Source organism: Staurois parvus, unplaced genomic scaffold, assembly GCF_062004578.1.
Source record: "Staurois parvus isolate SC_StPar_1 unplaced genomic scaffold, SC_StPar_1.0 ptg000023l, whole genome shotgun sequence".
Taxonomy (NCBI): Eukaryota; Metazoa; Chordata; class Amphibia; order Anura; family Ranidae; genus Staurois; species Staurois parvus.
In genome coordinates this window covers 1,265,028-1,284,913 of record NW_028317819.1, presented here as the reverse complement: position 1 = coordinate 1,284,913, position 19,886 = coordinate 1,265,028, and the positions used below count along the sequence as shown (strand labels likewise).

The following is a 19,886-nucleotide window of genomic DNA, read 5'->3' as shown; positions in this document are numbered from 1 at the left end:
CACACCATCTGCCAGGAGATAACCTTTGACTCACAGGAATGCAGGGGGGATGTGAGGAGTGATTTGAGAAATGCCTCAGATAAACAGAACACGAAAACGAGGGTTGAGGGGGAACTCCGCTCCAATTCTGATGAGCAAGTTTGCCACAGGCGGGAAATGACTAACTACCACTGTCATCCCCAGTAACACTAATACAGTGATCAGTGCTAATAAAAAGCACTGACACTGTACTAATGACACTGGGCAGGAAGGAGTTAACATCTGGGGCAATCAAAGGGTTAACTGTGCTGTTTTACATTATGTGCTGTGTGTGTTTTACTATGGAGATAAGCTGCTTTGTATTTTTCTGCTGTTCCAGAGAAATACACAGCAGTATGTCCTTGCAGGCAGGAGAGAGACCTGTGTTTACACACAGGTCTCTCCTCTGTGATCGCCGGGTGCCAGCGGGGAATCTCTGGCCGGGAAATGGTGATCGACATTCTTAGCCATCAGCGACGGCATGGGTAGGGCGGCGTGTGCTCTTCCTACCCGGAAATTTAAATCACGTATTTATACGTGATTTTGCACTACCCTGCCGCCGTGTAGCAGTACGTCTACTATAGGGTGGCAGACAAGCGGTTAAACAATATAATTAAACGTTTATAACAAAAATCTCCATGTGCTCTCACCTTTGCACATGGACATGCAGCGCTTCAACACTTTACGTATACACCAAGGTATATGTTAGATTTACCTGGCTGGAAATGTACAAGGAGGCATAAGCTTTACATACATTACCCAGTTTGCATAAAATGAGATAGTGAGCTCTAAGGTGCAACTAAATCTATTATTTTTTTTTAGTTTGTTCTAAATCTATGACCAGTTGAGCAACATCCTTCTTTCTCCAGTGAAAAGATAATTATTCTCTTCTACATGCTAAATAAAGTATGTATATGAAGGAAACTATTTGTAAGCTCAATGAGCCCAAACAGCTTTCACGAAATAAACATGAAGTCTTCCCTTCATTACTTCCACGCTCATTTGCAAGGGCATTATAAGCATTTTACAGCTCCAGGCATTTTGTTTAGCCCATAGAAAGCACTAGAGGGTGGAGACAGGGAGAAAATTAGGGGAGGAGAGCTGCTGATTTAGCACACATTTGCAAATACTGAATTTGAATGTGGCAAGAGTCTGTTATTCATGTGTTTATACCAATAAATACATAAAAATGCAGCGCTTAAAAAGTTATAAATAATCATAAGCAAACCGTGTAAAAAAAATAAATTAAATAAATAAAATAAATTGGTCCATCCAAAAATAAAAAAATTCCCAGAGGCTGTGATGAAACAAAAGCAATCCAAGGACAGTTGTCGTGTCACCAACCCCTACTACAGCAGGCTTACCAGAAAGGCATGACCCCCTGTTAAGAGTGGTCAATTTCTTTTTGTTAAACAATCCAGAAAGCAAGTCACTTGAATCCTCCTCCAGATCACCAAAACAGCAGATAAGGATCTTCCAAACAATGGACCTTAATTAGGGTAGCTAAACCATTCTGGATAAGACTTGGACTTGTAGTAGAAAACATGCAAAGAGAGAACGCTCCACATAGTGTAAAACCAGAATCACAACATTTATTTACAGTATGGTTGCACTCACATGTAAGCAAACATCATTAGGCATTGATTGGCAAAAAATCCAAATTTTCCAGTTTCCAAAATGGCCGTTAGCGCATGCGCAGTAGCGTATGTGTGTGGCTCCACCCTATGCGTTTCATCACAGGTAACATCATCAGGGGTGGCCGTTTCAGAAACTGGAAAATTTTGATTTTTTTTTTTTTGTCAATCAATGCCTAATGTTGGGGACTTTAGATTGTACACCCCTTGAGGGTTAGGGTCTGATGTGAATGTACAATATACTGTATGTATGTAAAGCGCTGCGTAAATTGACGGCGCTATATAAGTACCTGAAATAATAATGATGTTTGCTTACATGTGAGTACAACCATACTGTAAATAAATGTTGTGATTCTGGTTTGTGGAGCGTTCTTTCTTTGCATGTTTTCTACTACAAGTCCAAGCCTTATCCTGAATGGTTTAGCTACCCTAATTAAGGTCCATTGTTTGGAAGATCCTTATCTGCTGTGTTGGTGATCTGGAGGAGGATTTGAGTTTCCGACTTTCTGGATTGTTTAACGAGGGGTCATGCCTTTCTGGTAAGCCTTCTGTAGTACTGGTTGGTGACGCAACAACTGTCCTTGGATTTCTTTTGTTTCATCACAGCCTCTGGGAATTTTTTATTTTATTTTGGATGGACCATATTTTTTTTTTACACATTTTGCACAGTTTTTCTTATTTGTAACTTTTTAAGCGCTGCACTTTATGTGTTTATTGTTGATTGCCTAGTATCAGGGTTTTTGTGTTCAGCTGCTATGTTTTACACCTCAATTTTGATTTTTGATTATCTATTGTGGTTATTAGCGCAGGTTTATATATATATATTTATCATGTGTTTTATACCAGGTTTGTAAAGCTTATTAGAAATCTCATTTTAAAAGTGAAAGTTCCGCTCATCCTCCCACCATAAGAATTGTGGAAGGTCAGCTTGCCCTCCCTCTCTGCCTCAAACATTTCAAGCATGTGATATGTCCCAGGAGTCTGCTGGGACCAGTCTGAATGCGTAGCACCATCTATTGCATTTGTGCTGACTGTGAAACAGCAGAAAGTCACAACTGGCTTCCGACGGCAAAGATGGTGGCACTGGAGAACGGGAGAACCGACCTGGATAAAGACAGTCCTTGACTCTTGGACCAGTGAGAGTCTGTTTATTAAAAGTCAGTGGCTACAGTATTTGTTTTAGGAACTAGTGTAGTTCCTCTTTAAGCATTTCAGTGAGTGATTGGGCACAAGTACCACATTTGAACAGTTAGGTACTGCATTGACCCCCAAAAAATGTACTGCTCCTTAGCTTATACAAAAATCTGTGTTTTGCGCTTTTATTGTAAACATCCCTTGTGACCACAATAGGCACTTGACAGGTACTCTCTCTATGGAGGGATCTGGGGTCTAGAAGACCCCAAATCCCTCCTCTGCATTTAAAAGCATTCAAAATGCCAAGATCGATTGGTTTTGAATGCTTTCATTTTTTAAAAAGGGTGCTGTTTAGTTCCATGTAAACCAGAAGTGATGTCATATCATCACTTCCAGGTTACAATAAAGGAAAGCTGATCAAAGCCAATCACAGGTTTGTTTGGCTGTCCAGCCAGCTGGCGGACAAGCCGTCTGGGTGCATGGGTCTCCTGGCTGGACGGGAGATCCCGAGAGAGTAGCAGAAGGGAGCAGGAGGGAGAGGATGTCCCCTCTTGCTGCTTGTAAAAGCAATCAAGTGGCTAGTTTGCCACTGCGATTGCTTTTACAAGAGAGCCAACTGCCATCTCTAAAAAAACAGTACCGGGGTGATGCCTGCAGCTGCAGGCATCACCCCGGTATAACTGCTTGAAGTCCAACTATGTACTGGTAGGTCGCTGATCTCTAGGAGGTTACATTTATTGAATATTCAAAGTAAACTCCCCCATCCATCCACATCTCCATGCTTTATTTTGCTGATAAACCATTGAGTAAGGGCAGACGAGTCATGTAGCATTCACTCTATGGAATCCATCTGCTCTTAGCTCAGGCATGCAGACACAAGGGTATGCTTAGCTAAGAAAACCCTCTTCCCCTGGGAAGACTCCTGGGATGTATGACCTCATTTGCTTAGGCCTGGAAACGAAGAAGTAACTGAAGAAATGTAAAAAAAAAAGTGGTTCTAAAGGCTGAAGGTTTTTTCCCTTCGTGCATTCTATGCATGAAAGGAAAAAACCTTCTGTGTGCAGCATTCCCCCCCCCCCCCGGCCCCCCTTAATACTCGCCTAAGCCCCCTCTCGATCCAGTGATGTGCACTGGAGTCTTGGCTATCCCGGGACTCCCTCTTATTGGCTGAGACAGAAGTAGGAGCCATTGTGTCAGAGCCTAGGTCCGAACCTGGGCCTTCTGCGGTGAGTGGCAATGTTTCTTCTTGCTAGCCACCTGGAATGACAATTTTTTTTTTGGATGATCCTACCTTGACCTTGTTCATCATGAACCTTGAACCCTTTGCTCCTACCATGAACTTCCTGATATAAGCCATGTCTCTGCACTTCCTGTTTGCCAGATTATTGTGCTCTCCAGCCAGTATCGTGCTCCTTCTCATCTCTGCTGTTATCTTTATTTTGCTATCACTCGTTATTGACCCTTGGCTTGGCACCCAACAGGAGGAAGGGGTCAGGAGAGTCTGCGGGGGAACCCGAGAAGAGGAGGATCCTGGCTGCTCTGTGCAAAACCACTTCACACAGCAAGTAAGTATAGATGTGTTTGTTATTTTTTCTTAAAAAAAAATAAACCTTTTAGAATCACTTTAAAACAAGTAATTATATATTTTCCTATATATTTACTAACTCTCGCAGCGTAAGAATTAAAGCGATACTAAAGGCTTAAATTTTTTTTTCTAAATAACAAACATGTCTATACTTAGACATCTCCTGGCCCCTCCCTCCTGTCGGGTGCCCCCATAGCAAGCAGCTTGCTATGGGGGCACTCGCTGCTCTGTGTGTTCGTTCACACATAGTCGTGGCTCGACCCTGCCCCTCTCTCTTCTCATTGGCCCACTGGCTGTGACTGACAGCAGCTATCTCAGCCAATGAGGAGAGGGAAGCCCAGGATAGCCGAGACTCCAGTACACACCGCTGAATCGAGAGGGGGCTTAGGTGAGTATTGGGGGGGGGGGGGGCTGCTGCACACAGAAGGTTTTTTTCCCTTCTTCATTTCCAGGCCTAAGCAAATGGTGTCATACATCCCAGGAGTATTCAGAAGGGGAAGAGAGCTTTTCTCAGCTAAGCACATCTTCTTGTCTGCATGCCTGAGCTAAGAGCAGATGGATTCCAATGGTTTTTTTCCCTTCACGCATATAATGCGATAAGGTAAAAAATCTTGAGCCTTTACAACCACTTTAAAAATAGTCAATGTTGGTTGAAAGAGTGAAGTTCTACTTTAAGAGCTCTGTATTACTTCTATTTTGCAGCCAGGGTATGTTTACTTTACTGAAGATATTAATCTAAAGCATAGGAAAAAAGGCTGGGAGGCACATTAAAATGAACAAGCTTAGGTTGGCCCTTGTCCTGAAATAAACAAGGACTGACAGTTTATGGCAAACTACACAGGAAGCCCAAACTTCACCTGGTCTGCTTATAACAGATATATATAATTAAACCTGTATAAATACATCAGTGGATCATATAGTGAACTCGGTGTAGAGCTATTCACCCTGAGATCATCACAGAGGACAAGGGGGCACTCTTTATGTCTGGAGGAAAAGAAATGTAATCTCCAAACACGGAAAGGTTTCTTCACAGTGAGAGCTGTGAGAATGTGGAATAGACTCCCTCAAGAGTTGGTTCTGGCCAGCTCAGTGGATTACTTTAAAAAAAGGCCAGGATTGTTTATTGGATACACAGAATATAACTGAATAATAACATTTATAGGTAAAGGATCCAGGGAACATCTGATTGCCTGTCAGGGGATCAGGAAGGATTTTTTTTTTTTCCCTGCAGGGGATCAGGAAGGATTTTTTTCCCCTGCAGGAACAAATTGGATCATGCTTTGCTGGGGTTTTTTTGCCTTCCTCTGGATCGACTGTGTGTATAGGATTATAACTTTTTTTTTTTTTTTTTTAAATGGTTAAACTGGATGGACTTTTGTCTTTTTTCAGCCAGACAAACTAAACAATGTTTGTATCCAATCAAATGCAACCACCTTTTTAGGCTACATGCTCACTAGGAGCTGGAAAAACGCTGTACAGAAATGCTGAACGCCACTGTGTTTTTGATGCATAGGGGTACCAATAATGGCCTTTTCGCACGAGGAACTGCATTCCAGTGTAACAGGGCCCTAAGAATGAATGACAGCCCCACATGTTTGTAAACAGCAGCACGTTTTGACTGCAGGTGGTTGCAGCTGCGGTAATTGCTGCGATTCCTGTACCCGCAACCACCTGCAACCGTGTATCAGGCCTGTATGAATAAGGGCTCATGTACATTGCAGCTGATAATCACGTTTAGGAGCTGTTCAGCGTTTTTTTTTTTTTTTTTTTCAGTAGCCCCTGAACTCACCCTAATTTTTTCCTATGTGTCCATGTACACCGCTTTGTTTACAGGCATTTTAGTTTAGTCGTTTTTTTTAACTCAGAAAACTTGCGTTCAGCAGTTGATTTTATCTGCGTTTCAAACGCAAACCGCTTGTAAACGCGGCAAATCGCATTTAAGCGTTTGCATTTGAAATAATGTTTTAACTCTTCCAGTTCCTGATGCTGTCCAGAGCCTTTTTTTCATCATGCAAAATGCATGCAAAGCGTTTTCAAGGTACTCAAATGGACAAAACACTGAATACAGGATGTTCCTACCAAGCTTGTCACACATTGTAATGACCAATTCAGACCTCTCCCACCCTTAGAAACAAAAGATATGTTAATGACCATTCACACTTCAAATTCCTCATGAGGACCCCCTGCCAGGTGGCCTTAATGACTCACTCTACCAGACACCTTTCCCACCCTTGGAAACAAAAGAAATGTTCTATAAAATAAATGTTGGTGCAGTGCTAAGAAAATATGTAGAAATGACCAATCTCAATGACATAAATGCATGTAAGTAATAAATGCGTTTTGCTCACAACATATACTAAAATAGTAATTGTAGTCTAAAAATAGGTAAATAAAGGTGCAAGTGTCCATATAAAACGCATAATCACAACATGCGTGAGGATCATAAAAAGTCCATAAATTCTTAAAATCAGATGTAATCTCCAAGTGATTCCATTAAAATCCCAGTGTGCTTATTTCTCCTTATGTGGGTGTGCCAATAAATGTATAAAATGATCACTCACCAGATGCGCTAATAAAAAACACGTTGTATCATATAATCCTGGTCATTCACGGGTCCCTTAGGGGTAGTCCGGGATGTGGCCTGGGGACAGATGGTCTCCCTTAGGTGCTAGGATATTATTATTATTATACAGTATTTTATATAGCGCCAAAAGGTTTGCTCAGCGCTGTATATTATAGTGCGGGACAGTACATGAGACAATACAGTAACAAAACAATACATGAGGGGTTCGAGGGCCCTGCTCTTTCGAGCTTACAATCTAGGAGGGAGGATATGATGGCCAATATGAATAGCTCGGCCTCTTCAGGACGCTGGGACATTCACTGGAGATAGTGCTGGGGGATTTAAGATGCTCAATGCAGAGCAAAAATTAGGGATAATCCCATAGTATAGTATTCCATGTTACTTTATTGTTGGTAATGTTAAAAGAAATAGGTCAAAAGAACGTACAGTACTGCAGTAATGAGTAGAAATATCACAATGATAATTGCATAGAAAACTGACCAGCTGGTATAATGAAGTGGCCATCGGATCCCCGTGATCCGACGGCTTGACGTCAACAGCTTGCAAGGGCTCCTCCAAAAGAAATGTTAATGAGCAACTCACACCAAAGCTAATCTCAACCCATACTGCTGTCTCTACTTCTACTCTCCGTATTTCTCTGAAACAGTCTGAAATCGTTAATAATTTACCACTTTGCAGTGCATTCTGGGCATTTGTGAGGTTCTCCTGTGCTTATCTTTAAAAAACACTTCTAAACATAACCGTGCATAAACGTGTTATGCAAACGTGGCTAAACAGACGTTTTTTGACCTACGTTTTCCAGCAGTCAGTTTCCATCTTTCAGATTGTCCCATGTACATGGGGCCTAAAAGTGCAGGACAAACATGCTTTCTGGTTAGCACGTTCTCATTCATGATTACTGCTGTCTATACCAGCTGATGGCAAGATGTTTTGTTTGTCTATACTGTGGACTTGCTGTGCAAAGCTCTCCTGCATTGATTTGTGCGTCTTTACGCCCTTAATGGATAAAATTGCAGAGAAAACCAGCTTGGACTGTCTTTGGTTATGCCTATCTTGTGAATGGTTACTGCTGTCTATTCCAGTTGAACCTGTCCTTACAATATGTATACTTTCTACAGTGTGCTGACTCAACTGGAAACAGAATTGGACGCATTCTGAGGAACGCCATAGAAAACCGATATCCTCATTACTATCATATTTCCTTTTTATAATAGCAGCATGTTATTTTTTATATTTACTTTTAGGGTTACACCGATAGCATTTTTGTACTGGCGATACTTACAGTGACGTACTTTCCTGATAATGTGTACTGATACCTTTTTTGCGGTTTGATTTGAACCCATACAAAATGAATGGTCTCAAATCGCACTGCAAAGAATCTCATGCAATTGGAACAAGAGTGTGCTGCGATTCTTATCCAAATCTCATGCTTTTTTCCTTCACTGCTCCTGTGTGATCTCAATATAGAAAGAAATATGTAGAAGTGCCATCTAAGAAGTGCAGCAATGGGCAAGCAAACCATATATTGTTATAACAACTCGCCTGTCAAAAGTACATAATATCTTGCATATCAAATCCAAAACCACAACAGCTTATGGTGTTTACAGGGCTGGAAGAGATACCAGCTTGGGGGTAAACTGCCTATACAACGCCTCTAGCCCTGTGAGCACCACAAGCAGGTGTTGGCTTTGATATGCAAGATGTATTATGTACGTTTAACATGTTGTTATAACATTACAAAACTGTTTTGTTTTCCCATTGCTGCATTCTTAGATGGCGCTTCCTTGGCTCTCTATATTGGGATCACACAGAAGCAGTAGGGGAAACCCCATGCGATTTGGACAGTATTCGCACAGCACTCCTGTTCAAATTGCATGGGATTCTTTGCAGTGTGATTTGAGCCCAATTCATTTTGTATGGGCTCAGTCGCATCACAAAGGTATCGGTATTGGCGCAACCCTATTTAGCGTGATTTGTGCTGTTACACAGCAATTATAAACATGCTTTGTTCTGACAACTAAAGATTTTAAACCCTATATCTACACTTTAATTATATCCGTGTGCAAAGAAATGCCTTACACATTCTTTTTACTAGTTTGACTGGTTAAACATAAAGCTCCTGTTGATGTTGCCTGTAAGTGGATATCCCTCATAACCGTAATTAATGCTGGCCAGGATATCATCATCCCCACTATCACTGCCATCGCACTAACGATCGCTGGAAGACTGTGGTTCTCCTTTGCTAGAATGCACATTTTGCGGAGCAGATAGGATCCCATCAATCTACAGTATGGCATCAGGTGGTTGGATCGGTATTTCCGAAGACCTGGCCTGCCTTGTGATTGAGAGTGCTGCCCAGACATCTGTCAGTGAAAGAATAGTGTTAATAATCATATATTTCAAACATTTACATGAAAGCAGCAGACAGTAAACCAATATGATTAAGGACATCACTATTGTACAGATATATCTTTAAAAATTGTTTGTCATCTCTTCCTTGACCACTTGCCCTCCTGAGGATTTACCCCCTTCCTGACCAGGCCATTTTTTTGCGCAGTGGTGCTGCGTTACTTTAACTGATAATTGCGCGGTCATGCAATGCTGCACCCAATTGAAATTTATGTCCTTTTGTTCCCACAAATAGAGCTTTCTTTCAGTGGTATTTGATCGCCTGTGCGGTTTTTTATTTTTGCACTATAAACAAAAACAGGCCGACATATTTGAGAAACAATATTTTTGACACTTGGCTATTAAACATGTCCAGTAAAAAAATGTAAAAAATCAAATTTCATCATAAATTTAGGCCAAAATGTATTCTGCTACATGTCTTTGCTAAAAAAAAAAAATCCCAATACGTGTAAATTAATTGATTTATGTGAAAGTTATAGCATTTACAAATGGCGGTGTGTATATATACTGGAATTATTTTTTTTTTACTAGTAATGGCGACAATCAGCAACTTCTAGCGAGACTGCAGATGGCTTTTTGACACTGGGGGGGAACAGACATCCATAATGACACCAATACAGTGATCAGTGCTAAAAAAAAGCAATGGCACTGGGAAGGAAGGGGTTAACATGAGGGGCAAACAAAGGGTTAACTGTGTGCTGTTTTACTTGTTTGTGTGTGTGTGCTTTACACTGTAATCACACTGCTTTGCATGGCTGTGTTGTGCACAGTCATCCAAAGCAGTGTGCCTGAGCTGACAGGGAGGAGAACTGTTTTGTTTGCAAACAGTTCGCCTCCCCGTCAGCGATGTTTGGCAATCACCGGCCTCCGGCAAGTAATCACTGGCCGGAACCTGGGGATTGACAGTCGCAAATTGCGACGCGGGTAGGGCGCTCACATGCCTCGGGTGCGCCCCCTACCCGGAAATGCAAAATCACGTGTGTGTGTGTGTGTATATACTGTGAATATATATGTAGGTATATACTGTGAATATATATGTAGGTATATACTGTGAATATATATGTATGTGTGTATATGTATGTGTATGACTAAAATAAATAAATAATGCAGCACTTAAAATTATAATTGTAAAAGTGACAATATGGAAAGGTGAAGCGTAAAATGGTTTAGCGCTGAAGTGTCCACAGAATATAAGGTGTATCTTCAGCTGTTGACGAGATAAATTGTGGCTGGAATATTTAATAGTGACAATAGTGAATAGTCCCAAAAAAATTATTATAGTGATACACTTATAAATATTGATGAGCAAAAGTCCAAAGTATTCCGTGAAATATCAGTGCATGTGACTCCATGATAAGGGATTGCTGTATGAATGCACTCACCAGAAGCGCAATAATGCGCATAGAACCATATCCAAGATCTCCGTGGTGAACATCTGGGCACATGAAAGGAACTCCACTGGCTTAATGACAGCACACAGAAAAAGACCCCAGGCATCAATCACTGGACCCTCTCGGCATACAGGGATAGCTCCACCCTGGATAAATGTTGTCAAAAGGGATGTATTCCACTTTAAGGGAAATGGCTCACATACTGTATACAAGCTATACACCGTGTTCTGGAATGAAGATCTGACCGGTGTACTTGTAATTATATATTGCTGGCAAGGCTGTCCGTGTGCAATACGCCTCTAGGTACCAAATTTATTCTCTTTAGGCTGCAAATCCAAAGCTGGAACTGCTGTGCTACTCCATCAACAAGAGGCAGCTCGGCATTATGGAAGGTCTAAAGAGTTACCAGTCCTATAGATGGAATGCTGTACGCCGAAGTCCTTGGTGAAGCCCCAGGAACAGCGCAGGGAAACACTTAATGTAAAATATTACAGGAGCATTCTGCCTGAAAACCAAGCGGTGTTTACCTCTCTGTTCTCCTCCTCTGTAATCTTCCTGTGTGCTGTCATTAAGCCAGTGGCGTTCCTTTCCTGTGCCCAGATGTTCATAGTGGAGTTCTTGGATATGATCTATGAGCAATTTTATTGCGCTTCTGGTGAGTGCATTCATACGACAATCCCTTATCACGGAGTCACGTGCACGGATATTTCACGGAATACTTTGGACTTTTGCAAGTGTGTCACTATAATAATTTTTTTGGGGACTATTCACTATTGTCACTATTAAATATTCCAGCCACTATTTACCTCGTCAGCATCTGACGATACACCTTATCTGCTGTAGTCACTTCAGCGCTAAACCATTTTGCACTTCACCTTTGCATATTGTCACTTTTACAATTTATAATTTTAAGCGCTGCATTATTTATTTTCGTCATATTTGAGGATATAGGGGTTCATCCTTTGATGCTAGCTGCTTGATCTAAATTGTGCGCTCGCTTGCTACCTATTTTATATACATTTTACTGTATATATATGATTTTGCGCACCCATGCCATCCTGTAGCAGTATTACTGCTATAGGGTGGTTGGGAAGCAGTTAAAGTAGCAAGGAGGCTCCTATATGACAAAGCACTATTAAAACCAAAAGCAAACATTTGTTATATTGCAGTTTACCAGTTGTTAGATGTGGTGGATGTATTAGTTTTCTTTTTTTAAGTTTTCTTTCATCGGTTTTCATCCGGTGATCCAGCCAGTAAGTCTGTTGTTTTTCAAAAAAACAAGCTTTCCTACAGATGTATCACTTTATAGGAATGGGACAAACCATTTTATCACTAGCAGATGTGCTTCCAATGATCAGATTTTGTTCATTTATGTAAAACGTTTATCCTAAAAGTTTATGGGCAGTTACAGCAATCAATGTTTTCCTATTATCTGGAATTTGGCTTACATTTCTAAGCGTATTTACATATGCTAGTACATCTAATACTCTCTTCCACCCATACTGTTGTCCTAAGGTGCCCTTGTGCTCCTTCATCCAGAGTGGGAGCGCTCTGTTATAGGAGGGGTGTTACTGGCCAGATCACCAGGTAAAAACAGAGAAAAAAAGCTTTACCCTATGTTCACACCTAAGTGTTTTCTGCAGCATTGTGCGTTTTGCACAAATGCAGCACAGTCCATTTAACATGATTTCCTATGGGACATGGTCAAATCTGTGCATTTTCACCCAGTGCAATGTTTGCAAAGGGTCAGGGACTTTTTGAATGCAAAAAGTTGCGTTTTTGGTTCTATAAACTTCAATGGAAATGCTGCAGAAAAGCATGTCCTGCATTATTGCTGCGTTTTTGCCACATTTTTTTTTTATGTGTTTTTTGCATTTAAATCTGCTTAGTTACATAGTTAGTTAATCTGGCTGAAAAAAAGACAAAAGTCCATCCAGTTCAACCATTAAAAAAAAGTTATCCTATACCCACACTTGATCCAGAGGAAGGCAAAAAAACCCCAACAAAGCATGGTTCAATTTGCTCCTACAGGGGAAAAAAAATCCTTCCTGATCCCCCGAGAGGCAATCGGATATTTCCTGGATCAACTTTACCTATAAATGTTAGTATCCAGTTATATTCTGTGTATCCAAGAAATAATCCAGGCCTTTTTTAAAGCAATCCACTGAGCTGGTCAGAACCATCTCTTGAGTGAGTCTATTCCACATTTTCACAGCTCTCACTGTGAAGAAACCTTTCCATGTTTGGAGATTAAATTTCTTTTCCTCCAGACGTAAAGAGTGCCCCCTTGTCCTCTGTGATGACCTCAGGGTGAACAACTCTACACCAAGTTCACTATATGGACCACTGATGTATTTATACATGTTGATCATATCACCCCTTAATCTCCTCTTCTCGAGAGAATAAATTCAGTTCCTCTAATCTTTCCTCATAGCTGATCTCCTCCATGCCTCTTATCAGTTTGGTTGCCCTTCTCTGTACTTTCTCCAGTTCCCCAATGTTCTTTGTGAATTGGTGCCCAAAACTGATCTGCATATTCTAGATGAGGTATTACTAATTTGTACATGAGTAATATGATATTTCTCTCTCTGGAGTCTATACCTCTTTTAATACAAGAGAGGATTTTGCTCGCTTTAGAAACCGCCTGGCAACAAGAAAAATTGTAAATGAAAAAACCCCACAAAACGTATCAAAAACCCAATGCAGAAACTGCTCAACCTCCATAGATGTGAACCTAGCCTTAAAGAAAATGACTGCAGCCACCAATGTTGCTGTGTAGGCTTAGAGCCTTATCAGTGACTCATGCAGAGAGAAGAGATCAGAGAGGAACCACGCTCCATGCTTTGAATTGAGGCTGCTACACACTATAGAAGAATGTGCTTCATTCATTTTTTCATGTCTGGGGTTTACAACCAGTTTAAACTGAAGCAACCAAAACCAAAGCTGTAAACACAAAAAAATCCTTTGCAGTGGGGCCCTCCCCAGAGTGCAAATGTTAAATGTTCATATATAGGGATGTGCTTGAGTTCGGTTGTCACCTGGAAGATAGCTGCCATTGCTGGGCTAATGAGCTGTACAAGCAACATTCCCTCTCCTGCAGCTGCACATTTCTGGAGGATCTGGGATGCTTGTGACATCACTGACCCCATGTTAGATCAATGACATTGACTTAATATGCCCATATTAAGTCCAGTTATGTCACAAGCATCCCCATCCTATGTACATCAGATGTGTGGTGGGGAATCTCCCGCCTGAAGCTCATTGGCCCAGCATAAAATTGCTACCGCCAAGGATCAGACCAAGCCCAAGCTTGAACCCAAGCAAATCAATACTCATTAATGCCTAGGGCACCTGGAAACAAAACTTATACTTTCCTAATTCCTCACCCCTACAGGTTTCCTTCATGCTTATTAGACCAGCTGCTGCAACCTTTTCTCTAGGGTGCTCCGGAGGTCACAGGGAGGAGAATTGAGCGCCAGCTGCCAGAGGGAGCAAGTTGTAAGGTAAGTAAAAGTCCTTTTTACTAGTATCCTAAGCATTAATGAACATTTAAAGTACACTGCTCAAAAAAATTAAAGGAAAACTTTTTAATCAGAGTATAGCATCAAGTCAATAAAACTCCTGGGATATTGTTCTGTTCAGTTAACCTCCCTAGTGGTCTGATTATGTCCATATTTCTGTGCTCAAAGCGGTACATTTTTTTGCATGGAAATATGTATTTTTTTTATTGTAGGCCTGTCATTTTTAGGAATATCTCACTGAAATCTGTCCGAACAAGAGTCTAGTAAATATCCCGGGTAGGATAAAACCTGAAACACGAAATCATAAATTATAATTTAATAATCATAAAAAATAATACAATAATAAATTTAATTCAATAATATAATCAAACCAAAAACACTGAAATTTGAAAAGTTTGCACATCACTGAGCTTAGTCGCAAAATCGTTTTCAATGTCTGACGAATTTCCCCAAGAATCATCACTCAATTCTGCAAGTGGTTCTGATTTACTATTGCTATTCTCTAGCTGGTCTAAAACCGGTTTTGACCTAAAGGGACGCTTTTTGGACGCCATGGACGTTTCTCAGTTTCAAGGCAGAAAGAACAGTAAAAATGCAGGCAGAGCACAGGACAAAGCATTAGGGACAAAATGTATGTGAAATGGTTTGATACAGTAATGTTTTACTATGTGATTGTAGTGAATGTCGCTTTTTTGTCATTTTCAAATTTCCCGCCGTTCCGTCCCCCGTACGTCCTGATGCTCGCAGGGGACGAAACCCAGGTGCCAGATGCCGGCATCCGCTGGATTACATTGCTGGGGACACTGCAGGAGGGACATCGCGGGAGTGCAGGACAAGGTAAGTGATCGAGGGATCGCGGAGCAGCGCCGCATGGTAAGCTCGAGTGTAGCTCGGGGTTACCGCTTGTGGTACTGAAACTTTACCCCGAGCTACACTCGGGAATACCGCCAGGGAGGCTACATAGCAGATGGGGTTGCTAATCAGTTTCATCTGCTTTTGGTGTTAAAGAAATTAACAGGTGCACTAGATGGGCAACAATGAGACAACCCCCAAAACAGGAATGGTTTTACAGGTGGAGGCCACTGACATTTTTTTTCTACTTATCTTTTCTGACTGTTTTCACTCGTTTTTCATTTGAATCTGGTCAGTGTCACTAATAGTAGCATGAGGCGATACCTAAACCCTACAGAGGTTGCACAGGCAGTCCAACTCCTCCAGGATGGCACATCAATATGTGCCATTGCCAGAAGGTTTGCTGTGTGTCTCCCAGCACAGTGTCAAGAGCATGGAGGAGATTCCAGGAGACAGGCAGTTATTCTAGGAGAGCTGGACAGGGCCGTAGAAGGTCCTTAACCCATCAGCAGGACTGGTATCTGCTGCTTTATGCAAGGAGGAACAGGATGAGCCCTGCCAGAGCCCTACAAAATGACCTCCAGCAGGCCACTGGTATGAATGTCTCTTACCAAACAATCAGAAACGGACTTCATGAGGGTGGCCTGAGGGCCCGGCGTCCTCTAGTGGGCCCTGTGCTCATTGCCCGGCACCATAGAGCTCGATTGGCATTAGCCATTGAACACCAGAATTGGCGCCCTGTGCTTTTCACAGATGAGAGCAGGTTCACCTTGAGCACATGTGACAGACATGAAAGGGTCTGGAGAAGCCGCAGAAAACATTATGCTGGCTGTAACATCGTTCAACATGACCGTTTTGGTGGTGGGTCAGTGATGGTCTGGGGAGGCATGTACAAGGAGGAACACGCAGACCTCTACAGGCTAGATGATGGCACCATTAGGTATCGGAATGAAATCCTTGGACCCATTGTCAGACCCTACACTGGTGCAGTGGGTCCTGAGTTCCTCCGGGTGCACGACAATGCCCAGCCCCATGTGGCGAGTATATGCAGGCAGTTCCTGGAGGATGAAGGAATTGATACCTTAGAATGGCCCCCTCGCTCGACTGACCTCAATCTAATAGCGCACCTCTAGGATATCATGTTTCGGTCCATCTGACGCCACCAGGTTGCACCTCATACTGTCCAGGACCTCAGTGATGCCCTGGTCCAGATCCGGGAGGAAATACCCCAGGACACCATCCGTCGTCTCATTAGGAGCATGCCCCAATGTTAGGCAAGCATACAAGCACATGAGGGCCATACAAACTACTGAGTACCATTTTGAGTTGCTGCAATGACCTTTAAGCAAAATGGACTAGCCTGCTGCATAACTTTTTCACTTTGATTTTTGGGAAATCTTTGAATTCAGTCCTCTGTAAGTTGATAATTTTCATTTTCATCAAACAATGGGGCATCCTTACATTCCTAACACATTACCCAGTCCATATCAGTATGTATATCTTGCATGATATTTTTCCCCATTGACATCTGATGTGTTTTCAAAGTATTCCTTTAATTTTTTTGAGCAGTGTATACCTAAACCCTAAAACAAGAATGTAATCTATTGCAGCTTACCAGTCCTTAAATGTGGCGGCTCCAGAAGTTTTTTTCTTTTATTAGGCTGTTTCTTGTTTTCACCTGGTGATCTGGACAGAACCCACTTCCTGTCCTAAGCTGACCCTACATGGATCAAAATTTAGCAGGTCCAGCAGCTCCTCCTCCTCTGTGTCTGCCCCCCATATCAAGCCACTTGCTTGGATGCATTAAGGCAGGGGTGGGCAACTGTGGCCCTCCATCTGTTGTAGAACTAAGTCCCATGAGGCATTGCAAAACTGACAGTTACAAGCATGACTCCCAAAGGCAGAGACATGATGGGACTTGTAGTTCAACAACAGTTGGAGGGCCACAGTTGCCCACCCCTGCATTAAGGGAAAAAACCCTTCCTTTAGAACTACTTTAAAGTGGTCATAAACTTCAGACATGAAATATGAACAAAACATATCCTTCTATAGTGTGTGCTTGGGTCAATTCAGAGCACTGTCACTTCTGTCTGCTGCCTCATTCCTCTGATTTCTGTATGAGTGACTTCTGACACCAGCAGGTAAAAAGGTGACAGGGAAGGGAGTTCAAGCACACAGCCTGTGATTGACAGTCTCAGCTCTGTTCCTGTGTGAAGAAGGGGTGCGTCCCTTCCCTCCAATCAGCTCTCAGAGCTCCTCTCACTGAGCTCTGCATAGTGTAATTTAAAGTGTTTCGAAGTCTCAAGCTTTTTTTACTTTAAAACCTTATGCAACCAGTCCCACTCCCCCACAACCTCTAATACTTGAGGCCCATCTCAATCCAGCGATGTGTAATGGAGCAGTGGCTCTTCCGGTTCTCTCTCTCCTGATTGGCTTGACAGTCAGCCAATGAGGAGAAAGTGTGGGTGGGGCTTGCTAAGGGGGTATGGCTGAGGGGCCAGGGGTACCGAAAGAGGAGGATCGGGGCTGCACTGTCAAAACCATTGCAGAACGCAGGTAAGTATAGACATGTTTGATGTGGTGTGTTTTTTTTTTTTTTTTTTTTAAAGAAATTTTTCCTTTTTAGAATCACTCTTCCCTCCCTCTTTTCTGGAAGCTTAGGCAAGCTGTATAAATTCTGGACTTTGAATGGCTTTAGAGAAGAGAAGACCTCAAATAAACAAGTACAACTTATGTAGGAGGATTTGTTTCATCTTTGTATCACCTGAGGTCAGTCACTTCAATGGGTATATGCCAGGGTTTACAACCACTTTAAGACAAGCCTCTCTAAATTGATAAAAATTAACAGTTAATCTGGCAGCTAATCTCTTCTCTTCATATTAGAGACGTGCATGATGAAAACACGTCATATTTGTTATGTTAGAATGATTTGTTTTTTAGAATTTGTTTTGTATATTCGGATTAGTGTTGTATGTTTTGGCTTTATTTTGTGTATTTCGGAATAACACTATTATGGTTATTATCATTATTGTTATTTCGGGAAATTACTTATGCACTTAGAGTCATCCCAGCTAGTCCAACCCACAAAGAGAAATGGAATGAGCGGATTTTTTTTTTTTTTATAATAAAAAATGTTAATGCAAAATAAAAACAAAATGGATCCGAATGAACAAATAGAGTGACATTCATTTCGGATTCTTTTGTCATGTTATGATTCAGAGATTCTGATGGATCCATCTATATGAAACCCACACACAATAAGCATGAATCATCATCCTATTTCACTTTTATACCTTACTGTATTTATTGCAGTATGTTTCCATTTCATATGTAGAGCATTTTTTTATAATAATGAAAAATGTTAATGCAACATAAAAATGAAATGGATACAAATCAATTTGAATCATTTGTTATGTCATTAAGTTATTTTGGATGCTTCAAACATTGACAAAAGACCTATACTATTGCATAGAATGAGTAGGAATGAATTTGTTGTTATAATTTATTTTGGATTTGTTGAAATGTGTTACTGTTGTGATTCAGAGATTTGGATAAATCTGAATAACAAAAATGCAAAAATGTTGTCAGAATTTTGATTCGGAATGAAGCAAACCTTATGGGGTTTATTTACTAAAGCTGGAGAGTCCAAAATCAGACTCCCTTCTGCATAGAAACCAATCAGCTTCTAACCTCAGCTTGTTCAATGAAGCTTTGGCAATGAAACCTGGAAGCTGATTGGTTTCTATGCAGAAGGGAGTCTGATTTTGGACTCTCCAGCTTTAGTAAATAAACCCCTATGTGTCTAACTGTCATTAACCCAATCCATTAGAGGTACAATTGTTATCCATTTTGATAGGCGGCTACCTCTGTTATTTCCAGGTGATAGATGTGCTTTAAATTACTTGCTGCTGGTATGGGCTTCCTACTTTCCTGATACTTACAGCTGAATACCGTAAAGAATTTGTCTTGGTAAACAGAAATACGTGGGCATACATGTACAAACACAGTTTTCAAGCCAATGCCTGTTACAACATAGTAGCAGTTTCTAGTAAGGGGAGGAGACGTACAGTATCTGCTTGCTGTTAGTGCTGAATTAAGCAGTGGAAGAGGAAGAGCTGCTCAGTCATTAGCTGAACAAGAATTTTTCTCCGTACTCAAGACATTTTAATAAGAAGATAATCTTCTAATGAAAATAACTTTTTGCTTTTTATCACATTTTTTATTTGTTACAACTCACTTTTTTTTGATGACCACCTAAGAAAGCAGTATACGACATGTAAGTACCCTTATTATTATTACATCGAGTTTATATAGCGCCAAAGGGTTTGCTGAGCGCTGTACAATAGAGGGGGGGGGGGGACAATACATGAAACGGTACAGCAACAAACAGCTTGTGACTGTATTCAGAAAATGTAATAAGATGTGATAACGTGGTAGAACTCTGGCAATATCAGCTGAACTCAGTGATTAAAAGTAGCAGTAACGTACCGGGACCGCATGTGCATAGAATGGGACTGAGCATTTATACTTGAAAAACTGCTGTTTCTTTACATGGTACAGCATTTGAAATTGCCAGCCTGTCTAAAACCGAATGATCTGCAGGATGACTACACATGTGCAATGCCGTGTTTATTTATTTCAGGTACTTAAATAGCGCCGTCCATTTACGCAGCGCTTTACACAAAATGTACATTCACATCAGTCCCTAACCCTCAAGGGGTGTACAATCGAAGGTCCCTAACTCACATTCATACATAC

At 41.3% G+C, this 19,886-nt stretch overlaps 1 protein-coding gene across 2 annotated transcripts in view; it reads left to right on the top strand.

The window, feature by feature from the left end:
- Positions 1 to 19,886, top strand: part of B4GALNT1 (beta-1,4-N-acetyl-galactosaminyltransferase 1) — a 225,225-nt gene that overhangs the window by 61,657 nt on the left and 143,682 nt on the right. Inside the window, exon 2 of one of the 2 annotated variants that reach the window (XM_089692634.1) lies at positions 14,150 to 14,258. The exons of the other annotated variant lie outside the window; for it this stretch is intronic. The gene's annotated coding sequence lies outside the window, so the exon portion shown is untranslated. The remainder of the gene's footprint in view (positions 1 to 14,149; positions 14,259 to 19,886) is intronic. 2 annotated transcript variants of the gene reach the window in all.